The 13,878-nt window shown below is 42.4% G+C and overlaps 2 long non-coding RNA genes across 7 annotated transcripts in view; one reads left to right on the top strand and one right to left on the bottom strand.

The window, feature by feature from the left end:
• Window positions 1-13,878, top strand: part of LOC100911253 (uncharacterized) — a 105,674-nt gene that overhangs the window by 13,184 nt on the left and 78,612 nt on the right. For 2 of the 6 annotated variants that reach the window (XR_015646692.1, XR_015646693.1), the window contains 5 exons: window positions 991-1,150; window positions 1,274-1,461; window positions 3,396-3,481; window positions 8,873-9,037; window positions 9,463-11,593. The exons of 1 other annotated variant lie outside the window; for it this stretch is intronic. This is a non-coding gene — a long non-coding RNA (uncharacterized LOC100911253). Of the gene's footprint in view, window positions 1-990; window positions 1,151-1,273; window positions 1,462-3,395; window positions 3,482-7,071; window positions 7,268-8,872; window positions 9,038-9,462; window positions 11,594-13,878 lie in introns of those variants that run through there. 3 more of the 6 variants (XR_015646696.1, XR_015646697.1, XR_015646698.1) reach the window with 3 other exon arrangements.
• LOC120099356 (uncharacterized) lies at window positions 4,140-7,599 on the bottom strand. The gene is made up of 4 exons (XR_015646700.1): window positions 6,943-7,599; window positions 6,276-6,553; window positions 4,976-5,090; window positions 4,140-4,416 (listed from the first exon to the last, which is right to left on the bottom strand). It is a non-coding gene; the product is annotated as an uncharacterized LOC120099356 (long non-coding RNA).

Genomic DNA, 13,878 nt, shown 5'->3' with positions numbered 1-13,878 from the left:
CCACAGGGAAAAAGCTTCTTGGGATGAGGAACAGGAAGGTTTGGGGAGGGGCCAAATTGGAGAGTGTCTGAGCAGGAGTCAGCATTCTCTGGTCCTGGAAATTTGGGGCGTTATTTTGGGGGGTTGTGGCTGGTTAACCTATTGAGAGGCGATTGTCCTCACTGCGCAGACTCATAGAACCGTTAGGAATACTTCAGACCTAAAGTGACAGAGTTTTAAATGAATAAGTTAGTTACCTTTTGAAGTTAAATTCGCAGGATCAGCAGCTGTGGAAAGTGCGAGCCTGGATCCATCCTTTCTGCTTTATCCCTGTGTCTTCAGCTGGCATTGGTGCAAGGGGAGTTCAGTGACCAAGCGCCCTGAGATAATTCTGCCAGCGAACCTGAGTCCTGCCCAGGGACTTCTAGATGTCTGTGCAGTTTTATATTGCTTAAGAAGCTCCTTTTCGGGGTTGGGCATTTAGCTCAGTGGTAGAGTGCTTGCCTAGCAAGCGAAAGGCCTGGGTTAGGTTCCCAGCTCCAAAAGAAAGAAAAAAGAAAAAAACAAAAAGAAGTTCCTTTTCAAATTGGATTCTACTTCAGGAAAAAAAAAAAGAAAAAAAGCCAAACAGAAAATGAATTCACTACTTCAAAAAATGAATTGTATGTAGCAATCGTGACGGAAAGGTTTTTTTTGCTTTGTTTTTTCTCTGTGTGTGTGTGTATCTATACAGGTTGATAGAGATATAATATAGGTCAAGATCCCGGGGCAAGGAACAAAATATATTTGAAGAACAATTTGAGACAAAATTTCATTTTATATTCCCCTGATCTGTTTATTTCTATTGGCTCCCATGTATAGTCATAAGCACTGGTGATACGGAAATGCATTTGTATTTGGAAAGTTTACTTTCTTTCCCTAATTATAATAAAACAGCATCCATTTCCTGCAATTGTCATATTCTTTTTAGCCTGTAGGAAAAATAAACTTATGAAATTTCCGCTCATACAGATGCGTGGGAGAGCTTGAAGATGGTTGAGGACCAATAACCTGAGAAAGAGAAATGTATCCAAGCCCTTCTATGTGAGATAATGTAACTTTGTGATAAACAGATATACCAGTGAGGGGGAGTCATTCAGAGAAACAAGGAGAGGATTCCTGATAGAATTGGGTGAGCCAAGATTAAATGTATGTGCTTTAGAGCATTATGACACAGGTCATGTTATTCCTAACATAGTTGGAGTCTAGTGTTAAGTTGATCTTTTTCAGTTGGCTTTTTTTTTCCTTCATGAAGGGCGGAGGGAGAGAACCTGGAAGAAGCCTATCTTGGCATTCTTGATGCTACACTGCCATCCAGCGGAATTACTTTGCTGTACTGCCACCACCTCTATGAAGCTTTTTCTCAGTCTGTCTGAAAGTGAGATGTGAGTGCCCAGGCCTTCTGGTTCAAATATTGAATCAGCAACCAATGAACAAATGAAGGTACGTCCAGCCAACTGACCTGTTCTGGGGTTAGACAGGGTTTGTTTTTGGAGTAATAAATTCAGCTACTCGGGAATTTGGCTCCAGCTGCAGATGTAGCAGAGGAGATGGCTTTGCTTGGCATCAATAGGAGGAGATGCCCTTGGTCCTATAAAGGCTAAATACCCCAGTGTAGGGGAATACCAGAGATTTGAGGTAAAAGTGGGTACATCCTCATAGAACCAGGTAGATGAGGGAGGGGAATGGGAGGGGGGAATAACATTTGAAATGTAAATACATAATATATTCAATTAAAAAAAACCAGTAGGATTAATTCAGAAAGACTGGTGGTCAGAAAAACTCAACCACATTGTAGTCTCCTGGCAAAGAGAAACCCCAGGGTCAAGGTCAAAATGACTCCTCCACCATGTGGTGACTATTTTAAGTAGGAAGCTGACCTGTTCAACCAGAGGAATCATGGGTAGAATAAGTCCCAACTTTGACAGGTGGCAGAAATGGAGCTATATTCTCCTAGACTTCAGAGTAAGCTAGCTGTGTGTTCCTGTGTTTACACTTGCATCTCAAGATGTCCTCTGCAGAGGAAGCAAGGCCATAGAGTATCCAGAATCCATGGCAAAGTCTCTTGCCTCTAGTAGGTTGGAAGACATTACTAAACTCAGACACAGGAACATGGTTAGTCTACAGTGTAAGTCTTTTAGAGACTCAACCTCTGCATAGAATAGATGGGTACACCTGACAGGCAGTGCTCAGATCACTGAGCAGTGACATTCTGTTCCGTTGGGAGGTGCAAGTCTTTGTTTTCGATGCTCTGCCCAAGACCCTTCCCTTGAAAGTGTGTGAAAGGTGCCAGGTCCAGTCTTTAGGTATGTCTTGCCTTGGGCCAGTGAGAACTTGTAGCAAGACAGTCAGGCACAAGAGCTTCATCCATATCTCCATAATGAAATTTGCTCTACCTCAGAAGCTCCCTCTTGTGTATCTTAAGGCCTTCTTTCTCAGGGAAATTACATGCTTCACAATAGTCACAAATATTATAAAATACCCTGGGGTAACTAACCAAACGAGTGAAGGTTCTATATATAACAACTTCAAGTCTCTAAATAAATAAATAAATAAATAAATAAATAGGAAGAAGAGCTCAGAAAATGGAGAGATATCCCACAATTATGAACTAGTAGGCTAAACCTAGTAAAATGGCCATCTTAACAAAATCAGTTTACAGATTAAATGCAATCCCCATCAAAATCCCAACACAATTCATTAAAAACATGGAAAAAGCAATTCTCAATTTCATGCTGCACATGATTTTTAAAAACCAAGATCCACATACAAGTAGTACTATTTCCCTGTGAGAAAATGAAATACGGGCAAATATCTTTTCTGGCAGAGGCTGAGTAGGATAGTGGAAAGTATTGTTTATAGACAACGAAATCATAATATTTTCCAGGAACGGTCAAAGAGATGGAATACAGCCAGAACTGAGGAGCTAGTGGGTTGGTAGCAGCTGGGATAGGCTAACAGTTCTTTGAAATTTACTAGTTCCCAGTTAGGTTCAATGGGAGCCTACTGTTTCATTAGAGTCTGAAATTGCCTCAACACAAAATCTCATGTGAGCAGCCAGTACTGGTGCATACCTTTAATCACAGCACATAGGAGGCAGAGTTATGCAGATTTCTTGGAGTTCAAGGTCAGCCTGGTCAACAACACAAGTTTCAGGAGAGCCTGACCTGCTACAGAGAGAAACTCTGTCTCGGAAAACAAAAGGTTGGGGCAAAACAGCTCATGTGAGCTATGCAAGATGGCTGACAGACACAACTGAGTACACAGACAGGGTCCTAGAATTCTTAGGCTAGGGTCTCAGGGAAAGAAGACCAAAGGGTTCTGATGACAGTTGTCCTTTCTCCTCTTTCTCCTCTGGTTCTCTTCCATGGTCTGAGGAACTGGGGCTGTGAAGATAGAAACAATCCCTATGTATTCTCTACTCTGCACAAGCTGGAGTCTCCTCATCCTTGGCCATGTGTGGGTAAGTGTTCCTTTTTTTTCTTGTACAAGCTGCCACCTTCTCTGTCCTGTCGACCCTCTCTGTCTGAAACCTGGTATGTGAGTGTGGAGAGGAGTGGGACAATTAGAGTTCTGGTTGTAGAATGGCTATACAATATCTATTATATACACATGGGAGGACTGGACACTCTGTGGGTTACCCTGAAACTCAGTGTCAAGATTTCGGCTCACAGGCATATATTTGTCCGTGTATTCCTGGCGGTCTATGAGGGGGTTGTGCTCAGCACAAGGTACAATTCTTCCCAAGAATGTATGTGAATAGCTTCTTTAGATGCTTGCTTCTACTTTTGGAATTCCCAATTTAGTTTTCTTGTATGATCCTTAGGCCTTGGGAGAATGCCATGTTCTCCTTTTGGAGTGGGTTTGAAGAACCCCTGTGGCCTGTGACCTCCCAGGCATTATGCACACAGTAAGGTTCCAAGGTCCATCTCTGACTAGACTAGAGCAAGAGTGAAGTCAGCTCTCTAGGAATCTAATGGAATTGTACTCTTTTTTCATCAATGAAGGGCGGAGGGAGAGATCCTGGAAGAAGGATCCTTTGGTATTGTTGGCAAAACACTGCCACCAACTGGTCTTTCTTTACTGTTTGTGCCAACAACTCAGCGTGCACTCAAAAAGTCTGGGGGTGAAGGAATGTGAAATATATTTGGGGGACTCTTATAAAAACTGAAGTAACAGATGCAAGTCCAGGAGACGTCCAGATCACAGGTGGGGACCTCACCATTGCCAGCATCAGAAGCTTGCTGTACAGCTGAGTAATAACCAGAATTCCTTAGGCAGTGCCGGCTTCAATGTCCAGTGGCAGCCATATTTGTCAGGCAGGAGAACTTCTTTCTTCCCAAGAGTCAGCAGCCTCAGAGCAGATACATCGGCAACATACTTGCAAATTCTTCACATCTTCTTAGGGTCAAGGATCAGAGACAAATCAAGGACTTGTCATTACAATAGAACTTCATGATTTTTTTTTAATCGTTAGCTGTATCCACTACTTAATTCCTGGAGGCAGACACTATCCTTGGGATCCTGGCCACTGTACAAGGGCTTGGGAATCTCCAGAAACATCCTCAAGATTTTATCTATTTCTCAATCAGTGCTTCTTTCCTTTCATTCCTGCCTTTTATTCCCTCCCTATCAGTCCATCCTCATTGAATTTCTTCTTTCTTTCCTATCCTTTTACTTGCCCCTCTCTGAGGTCTGTCACATGCTGACATCCCTAATCTGTTGCCTCCACTTTGTGTTCTGTTGACAAGCAACAGTTGATAAATCTGGGGCAGTATTCCTCATCGCTGTGCAAACATGGCCGCCGTGAGATCACAAAGCCCATATTCCCAAGTAGCTGAATTAATTACTCAGAAAACAAACTCTGGCTAACCCCAGAACCTGCCCGTTGGCTCAAGCTACCTTCACTTTACTATTTGAACCAGAAGCCCCAAGCACTCTTCACGTACTCACAGACCTGCTGAGAAAAAGCACTTGGAAGTGTAGACAGGAACAGCAAAGGTATTCCGCTGGGTGGCAGTGTAGTATCAAGAATGCCAATATATCCTTACCCCAGGTTCTCTCCCTCCGCCCTTCATGAAGGAAAAAAAAAAAGAAATGGAAAAGATCAACTTAACACTAGACTCCAAACTATCTTAGACAGAACTTGACCCCTGTCACAACCCTTTGAAGCACTTACCTTTAGTCTTTGCTCACAAACTATCAGGAACCCTCTCCTGTTCTCTCCTATTCATTCCCCTTACAAGTACATTTGTTTTATTGCTCTAGGAATCTCTATCTATATCTATCTCTCTGTCTGTCTGTCTGCCTGTCTGTCTATTTATTCTATCTACGTATACAGACAAATACATATATATATACATATATACATATATACATATGACAATACTTCATCTTTGCTAAAATACAATTCATTTCTTGGGAGAGGAAAAATCATTTTGAGCTTGTTTTGGTTCACTTGAACTAGAAATCAATTTGAAACCCAGTGATTTAAGGAATGCAAAACAACCCATAGAACCAGAAGTACCAGGGCGATATAAGGTTTTTCGGGTGCACCTATCTCAGTGTGCTTGGTCACTGAGCTTCTCTTGAAGTAATTCTAACTGAAGACACAGGGATGAAGCAAAGAGTACCGATCTAGACTCACACCTTCCACAGTTGCAGATACTGAGATTTTTAACTTCAAATAGGTACCTATTTTATTCATTTAAAAATGTCTCATTTTAGGTCTAAATTACTCCTAAAAGTTCTAGGAGACTGAGCAGTGACCACAGTCGCTATTCAATAGTTTTAGGAGCAACATCCCACAAAATAATGCCCAAAATCTCCAGGACCAGAGAGTGCTGGAGCCTGCTGAAACACTCCCCAAGTCGGCTGCTCCCCAAACCTTCCTGCTCCTCATACCAAGAGGCTTTTTCCCTGTGGCCACCTGCAAATCTTCTAGTGGCCTCAAGTGGAAATCCAGTCTCTAGGAAGCTATACCCATGTTGTCTGTCACAAATCTCAAACTTCAGTGTCAGCAAATGAAGACACTGGCAGAGCGAGAAAGTGCCTTTTCCACAGAATCTGAATCTTCCTTACCCAGGTAGCCTTACTGCCCTGTCTTAGCTCTTTCGGGGCAAAGAACTGACTGCTGGGAAAGTGCTACAGCAACTAGCTGCAGTCTGCAGAGCTTGAAGAACCCTGCAATTAAAAGAATCGCAACAATCTGCGAGGAAAAAAAAAAAAGAATCAGAGGAAAATGCTTTAGAACTTACCTGGCAGAGAAAGCGAAAGGGAAAAAGCGAATCCATTTGCTGTGATCTTTGGATCTCGGTCAGGGAATGGTAGGGGAAACTAGAATCCTTTCTGCTTGCTTAAAAGGGCACAGAGTTTAAGCTTGGGCTATCGGTGTGGACAATTTCAGTGTAAGTTGCACAAAACTGACAATTTGTCTTTTCGAAGGCTTGGGCAGATGCTTTTCTGGTTGAGCACCATTCAAAGTCCTTTGAGAAGTGCTTGCCATGGTCACTGTCTCTCTGGGAATACTTCCTCCCTAGTGGAGAACAGACTAAGCAGAGTGTACAAAATCAAGACTACCACTCCAATGCCGACTTTCCCTTTAATAGCTTCATATCTAAGAAATTCCTAAGTTTTTCGTTTTAGTCCCGAATTATTCGTTAATTTTCTGGGAACCTATGCAGTGGACAGATCTCCTTCTCAGCAGATTCAGCAGGCACCGAGCAGGAAAATCTGCATGACTGAATCTCCAGGACCAGAGATTGTGCGATTCTGCAAGACTCTTCTTGCCTAAAATTTGGCCCTGTTTTTTGGGGGAACAACTCTTCCAGTAACCCCAAGTGGAAAGCCACTTTCCAGGAAACTCTGCCTGTGTTATTCAAATCATAAACCTGAATGACCTGAAACTCAAAGACACTGGCTCACCCAGAAGTCCCTTTTCGGGGAAGGTTTGCCAAGAGCATAGCCAATCTGGTACTTCTTTGCCACGGGAGCTGTGCTGCTGGCTCTATCCTTTTTCTGAGCTGTGCTTCCTCCTGGTCCACCTCTCCGCAGCTGGCACGTAGACTTGCAGACTGGAGATGCCCTGGAATTGAACTCACTGCCCCATGTTTGCAGAACAGTTAAGAAAAAACATACCTGGAGAACCTTACTAGGAAGATTTTGAGGGCTGAAAGTTATGGCTGCTTTGAGCTCTCAAGGGAACTGATGCCTGGGATCCTAAGGATCTGAATACATGGAGAAGGACAAAGTAAGTATCATCATCAGGAGTAGGAATGCTGTTTCTCTCTGTGTTCTGTCTCTGTCTCTGTCTCTGTCTCTCTCTGTCTTTCTTTCACACACACATATACACACCTCACATACAGAGACTGACAGAGAGAGAGTTTCATATGCTAACACTTATCTCTAACAACACAAGTATACTGTAAGGACAGAATGGGGACAGGAGTGTGGGATGGAGGGAACAAGTGAAAAAGCCCAGTTCGTCTGAGGGAGGAAATGGAGGAAGGATGAGCTAAGGGAGGAAAAGGGAAAGAAGAAAGGCAAGCATATGTAAACGGTGTGTGGATTTTCTGGGGATCCCCAAACCCATGAAGAGAGCTCCAAATTCCAAACCCATTAAGAGAGCTCCAAATTCCAAACCATGAAGAGAGCTCCAAATTCCAAAGGCAGTGTCTGATTGCAGGAAATGGGGGCTGGGTATAGATGAGGGTTCAAAACGTAACAGGAATCCAGGGACACTGTTGTGCCCATAGCTACCTGGGCTGACTCTGCTTCTCCGTAGTGGTAGGAGGATATGAAGGAGACAAAAGTAGGTTTTCTACAAGTCCTTCAAATCAGTCCTTGAAGTCAGAGTTCTCTTCCGCATCCTGGTAAACATGGCTGACACAGGAAATCTAAGCTTACATTTTCTATGTAGCTGTTGTCTTTGCCCTGGGATATGGCAAGCCTCAGGGAATAGCAAGAGAGTGCCCCAACAGGTAACCTGGACTCTGAAATACCACTGTAGAATCTCCTTCATTTCAGTGTTGGGACCCCAGTCCCTCTGTATCCACACTTCCTCATCCCCAAACCTGCTGAAGCAGCACACTTAGCTGTTCTTAGAAACAGGAAATCAATTCCGCTTGATGGCAGTATTGCTCCATGAGTGACAAGGTACCCTTATTGCAGGGTCTCTCCAATATCCATCTCTAGGGAAAAAACAGGCCAACAGTTTGCCAGGAGACTACAATGGTTGAGTTCAATCCCAGATATTTCTGCCCACGGGTGGGCACTGCAGTCTTTCTGAATGCTTATACAATGTGTGTGTGTGTGTGTGTGTGTGTGTGTGTGTGTGTGTGTGTGTGTGTGAACATCAACGCTGGGTATACAGTTCCATTATATTCAGTCATTCCACCACAGGGGCAGCTTTTAACCCTAAAGGTTTAAACACCATATAGGAAAATGGAAAACCTAAATTGGAAAATCCACCACTGGATGCAAGAGTTGTTAGAAGCCACAGAGACAAACCTTTAGAGAAAAGATGGACTCAGGGTGAACACACTACCATCTCCCACAGCCAAGGAAGACATCATGACTTTGGGGTCCACGGTGATCAGTTTGTGTCCAGGCTTTCCATGGTTGTACAGATACCCATAACCAGGTTACACTAAGCTTCAGGTTAAGGTTAGGTGCCCTCTCCTCTCCACACTCACTCACCAGTCTCCTGGCAGGGAGAGTCATGAGGTAGAGAAGAAAGTGGGCAGCCTGGTCATCTACCCGCAGAGGTCCTCGGAGCAGAAATGGATTTTTACCTGACAGAGGAAGGTTCCAATTTACACAGAAGACAAATATATATATATAATTTTTTTTTCAGGAAATTTCCAATCTGAGGTCTTTGGATCCTTAAGCCAATAGAACAGAATAGAGAGGAGAGCTGCTAACCAAACACTTCGGTCTTCTTGTCTAAAGATCTCAACTTATGGAGTCCATGACCCTGGATTTGCATGGGTGGATGTTCTGGGCCATTGCTACATCATGGGTGAGTTTGGGAATTGAGGATCCTTTTTCCTCTGGAGGATCCTGGTCATGGGGCATGAAAATATCCCAGAAGAATCCAGATTCCCTCCCAGGGGCTGCGTGCCTGTCATGCCCTGGGTGAGGCAACAAAGCATCTCTTTGGACTCATCTTACCACTATTATGGTCTCACCATCAGTCATCTATCCCACCTCTTTCCCCATACATTCATTGTCAATCACTGCTTTCCCAGTAACTCCTTTCTGCAACCTCCCATGTGTCCATTGTCCTCTGTGCATCATGGAGTCTAGCTCCAGGCATGATTCCAGTGTAAGTCCTCAGGCAAGTTAGGGTGGTTCCCTCCCTCAGGCCAACTGCCTATCTGTTTGAAGGGATAGCTTTGTTGTGGCGAAACTAGAAAATGTCCTGCCTATGTCTCACCTTTACAGATGTTTTCCCGGCCTGTGGGTTGTGTGGGGACCTGATTTGATGCTGAACCACGGATTCCAAGTCCAAGACAAAGAGAGCTCTCCCAGCAAAACTCCTGAAGTACAGCAGAAGAATAAAGGGAATAAAAAGGAAGCCAAAAGACAGAAAATACAGAAAGGAAGGGAAGAAAAAAAGCAGAGACAACAGGCTGAGTATCTAAGAGTGGAAGGAGGGAAGGAATGAAAAAGAGGGAGTAATGGAAGTGAGAGTAGGGTAGAGAGTATGATGAATTGAAAGGACTGACATATTTTTGACCTCTAGATGGCATTTCTCGAGACCCTGAAGCTCATGAACAAAGTCCAGAATCTCATGGGCACTGGCTGATTCCAAGAAATGAGATATATATGCAGAAAGGTATCTAAAAAACAGGTCAGAGGCAATTGGGGGAGATTCCTAACCTTGATCAGCAAGTTACCCACATATCTGTGCCCCAGTTGATGAATCCGAAATAGTGTTCCTCATCACTGTGCAAACATGGCCGCCTCGAGATCACAAAGCCCATATTCGCAAGTAGCTGAATTTATTACTCAGAGAAGCAAGCTGGCTAACCGCAGAACCTGCCAGTTGGCTCAAGCTACCTTCACTTTAATATTTGAACCAGAAGCTGAAGCACTCCTCACCCACTACCAGACTTGCCAAGGAAAAGCTTATGGAGGTGTTGATAAGAACAGCAAAGCAATTCCACTGGATGGCAGTGTAGTATCAAGAATGTGAAGATACCCTTCTTACAGGTTCTCTCCCTCCGCCCTTCTTGGAGTGAAAAAAAAAAAAAAAACTGAAACAGTTCAACATAACACTTGACTCTGATATATGTTAGATAGAAATTGGTTCCTTATGTCTACAGTACCTATTATCACTGATCTGACCTGGGTGGTCTCTGTTTCAGTGTATTAAGATATTCTCCCACAAGGACAGGGACCATCCTCAAGGCATAAGGGCCAAACAGGAAAACCCAATGAGGATCCCTTCCCCTGGATGCAAGGGTCAGGAGAAGCCATAGAAACAAACTTCTAGCCAGAGACTTAGTCTGGGGCACAGTACAGCACCATCAGTTCAGCACTCGAGTTCGCACTAAATTCGGAACTGCAAAACTAGAAAGAAGAGTCAGAAGACACAATACATATAAATTCTTCAGAAGAAACGGGACCTTGGGCTGAGTACAAGTCCCTCCTGTGCTACCAAGATATATCTATTCTTCAGTCCTTTGCCCCCAGACATTTTGAGAGAAAACACACTGAATTATTGGTGGGAACATTAAGAACAGATCACTTGCTGACAGTATTGAACCAAGAAGCCAAGGTACCCATCTTTCAGGTTCTCTCCCTCCACCCTTCTTTGATAAACAACAACAACAACACCACACACACACACACACACACACACACACACACACACACACATTTTGCCAATAAATCCCAAGTTGACTGACCTTAATCATGGCCTCCTTTGGCCAGAGATGGGCTTTGGAGCTTCACTGTATACATACTGTCTCGGAGGTTACAGGCTACACAAGTTCCTCATTCCCAGTCCAACACAAGAACGTGGCATGCCCTCAGAAACATACAGGAAAACTAAGAGCAATGGTCAAAAGAAGGTCTACAAATACATTCTTAGGCAGAAACTTGACCTTGGGCAACATATGACTCACTCACATCTTTCCAGAAATAATCTGACTGGCCCATATGTACATAACTTATAACTGGAATTTTGTTAGTGAGTGCCAAGGTAAACCATAGAGTGTTCAGTCCTCCCACGGGGAAGAAGAGATTGTATAGCCATTCGACAACCAAGCTTCTAGTTCAAGGCTACCTGATTCTTCTCCCTACACATACATACCAGGCTCCTGACAGGAAAAGTTGGAAGGACAAATAAGGAAGACAGTTGGAACAATAGAGACAACCAGCTATTCAAACAGAGTCAAGGGCCAGTGATACATTCAAACCTAGAAGAAGGAGATGCCAGGTTGTAGTGAAGAAGAAAAAAAAAAAAAAAAAAAACCACACACAAACACACAGATGCTTTCCTTTTTGAGTGCCCTAGTTCCTTTTTTACAAACCAGAGTCAAAATAAAAACTACAACTGTCACCCAAACTCTTTGGTCTTCTTGTCCAGAGAACCCAACCTGTGCATTCCCAGACCTTGTCTGTACTTCCTGTCAGCCATATTGTAAAGTTCATGTGAGTTTTTTGTGTTAAGTCACTTTATCCTCTAATGAAACATTGGGCTTCTAGAATATTCACCTGGGAACTATGTCAAAGAACTGTTAGCCCTACAGATACTACGTCAGAGTAAAAGGTTGGGAAAAAAGGTCTTCCAAGCAAATGGTCCCAAGAAACAAGCTGGAGTTGCCATCCTAATATCCAATAAAATACACTTTCAACCAAAAGTTATCAAGCAAGATCATCAAGAATAAAAATCCACCATGAGAAAGTCTCAATTCTGAACATCTATACCCCAAATGCATGTGCTCCCACATTCATAAACTTTACTAAAGCTCAAAACACACATTGAACCCTACACAATAATAGAGACTTAGTCACCCCACTCTCGCAGAACACTGAAACACAAGCTAAACAGAGACACAGTGAAACTAATAGAGGTCATGAACCAAATGGATTTAACAGATTCTTTTTTCTTTTCTTTTTTTTTTTTCCGGAGCTGGGGACCAAACCCAGAACCTTGCGCTTGCTAGGCAAGCGCTCTACCACTGAGCTAAATCCCCAACCCTGATTTAGCAGATATTTACAGAACATTTCACCCTAAAACAAAAGAATGCACCACTTTTGCAACGCCTCATGGTACCTTCTCCACAGCTGACCATGTAATTGGTCACAAAACAGGCCTCAAAAGATACAAGAAGGTTGAAATAACCCCATGTATCCAATCAGATCACCATGACCTAAGGATGGTCTTCAATAACAACAAAAACAACAGACAACCCACATACCGATGGAATCTGAACAACTCTCTAATCAATGATAAATTGGTCAGAGAGGAAATAAAGAAGAAAAAAAGACTTCCTGGAATTCAATGAAAAGGAAGACACAACATACCCAAACTTATGGGACACAACGAAAGCAGTGCTAAGAGGAAAATTCATAGCACTAAGTGCCCTGGTGAAGAAACTAGAGAGTTCGTACACTATCAATTTAGAAGCATGCCTGAAAGCTCTAGAACAAAAAGAAGCGAACACACCCAAGAGGAAAAGACAGGAACGAGTCCAACTCAGGGCAGAAATCAACCAAATAGAAACAAAGAGGTCTATAGAAAGAATCAGCAAAACCAAAAGCTGGTTCTTTGAATCAGCAAGATAGATAAACTGTTAGTATAACTAAAGGGCCCAGAGGCAGTGTCCAAATTAACAAAATCAGAAATGAAAAGGGAGACATAACAATAGAAACACAGGAAATTAAAAAATCATCAGATCCTACTTTCAAAAGCCTATACTCAACAAAACTGGAAAATCTAGATGAAATGGCTTTCTAGACAGATACCACATTCCAAAATTAAATCAAGATCAGGTAAACTTTCTAAACAGGCATATATTCCCTAAGGAAATAGAACTCATTAAAAACCTCCCAACCAAAATAATCTCAGGGTCAGATGGCTTTAATGTAGAATTCTACCAGACCTTCAAAGAAGACTTAAGACCAATATTCCTCAAACTATTCCATAAAATAGAAATGGAAGGAACACTATGCAATTCATTCTATAAAGCCACAATTACTCTGATACCTAAAACACACAAGGACACCACAGAAAAGAATAACTTCAGACCAGTTTTGCTTATGAATATCGATGCAAAAATACTCAATAAAATTCTTGCAAACTGAATCCAAGAACACATAAAAGCCATCAATCACGATGATAAAGTAGACTTCAGCCAAGGGATGCAAATTTGGTTCAAGACATGAAAATCCACTAATGAAATCATATATATATATACGTGTGTGTGTGTGTGTGTGTGTGTGTGTGTGTGTGTGTATACATATCAAAGAAAAAATCAAATGATCATCTCCTTAGATGATGAAAAAGCATTTGACAAAATAAAACACCCCTTCATGTTAAAAATATGGGAGATAGCAGTAATTCAATATCTATTCATAAACATAAGCAATTTACTGCAAATGAACAGCCCATATCAAATTAAATGGAGAGATACTTGAAGCGATTCCACTAAAATCAGGGACATGACAAGGGTGGCCATTCTCCCCACATCTATTCAATATAGTACCAAAGTTCTAGCTAGAACAATAACACAATAAAAAGAGACCAATGGGATACATGTTGACAAAGAAGAAAAGGTATCCCTATTTGCAGATGATCCGATAGTATACATAAATGACCCCAAAAAATTCCACCAGAGAACTTCTATA

Source organism: Rattus norvegicus, chromosome X (assembly GCF_021556685.1).
Source record: "Rattus norvegicus strain SHRSP/BbbUtx chromosome X, alternate assembly SHRSP_T2T, whole genome shotgun sequence".
Taxonomy (NCBI): Eukaryota; Metazoa; Chordata; class Mammalia; order Rodentia; family Muridae; genus Rattus; species Rattus norvegicus.
The sequence above is the reverse complement of the archived record's forward strand: the minus strand, read 5'-3'. Positions and strand labels throughout refer to the sequence as shown.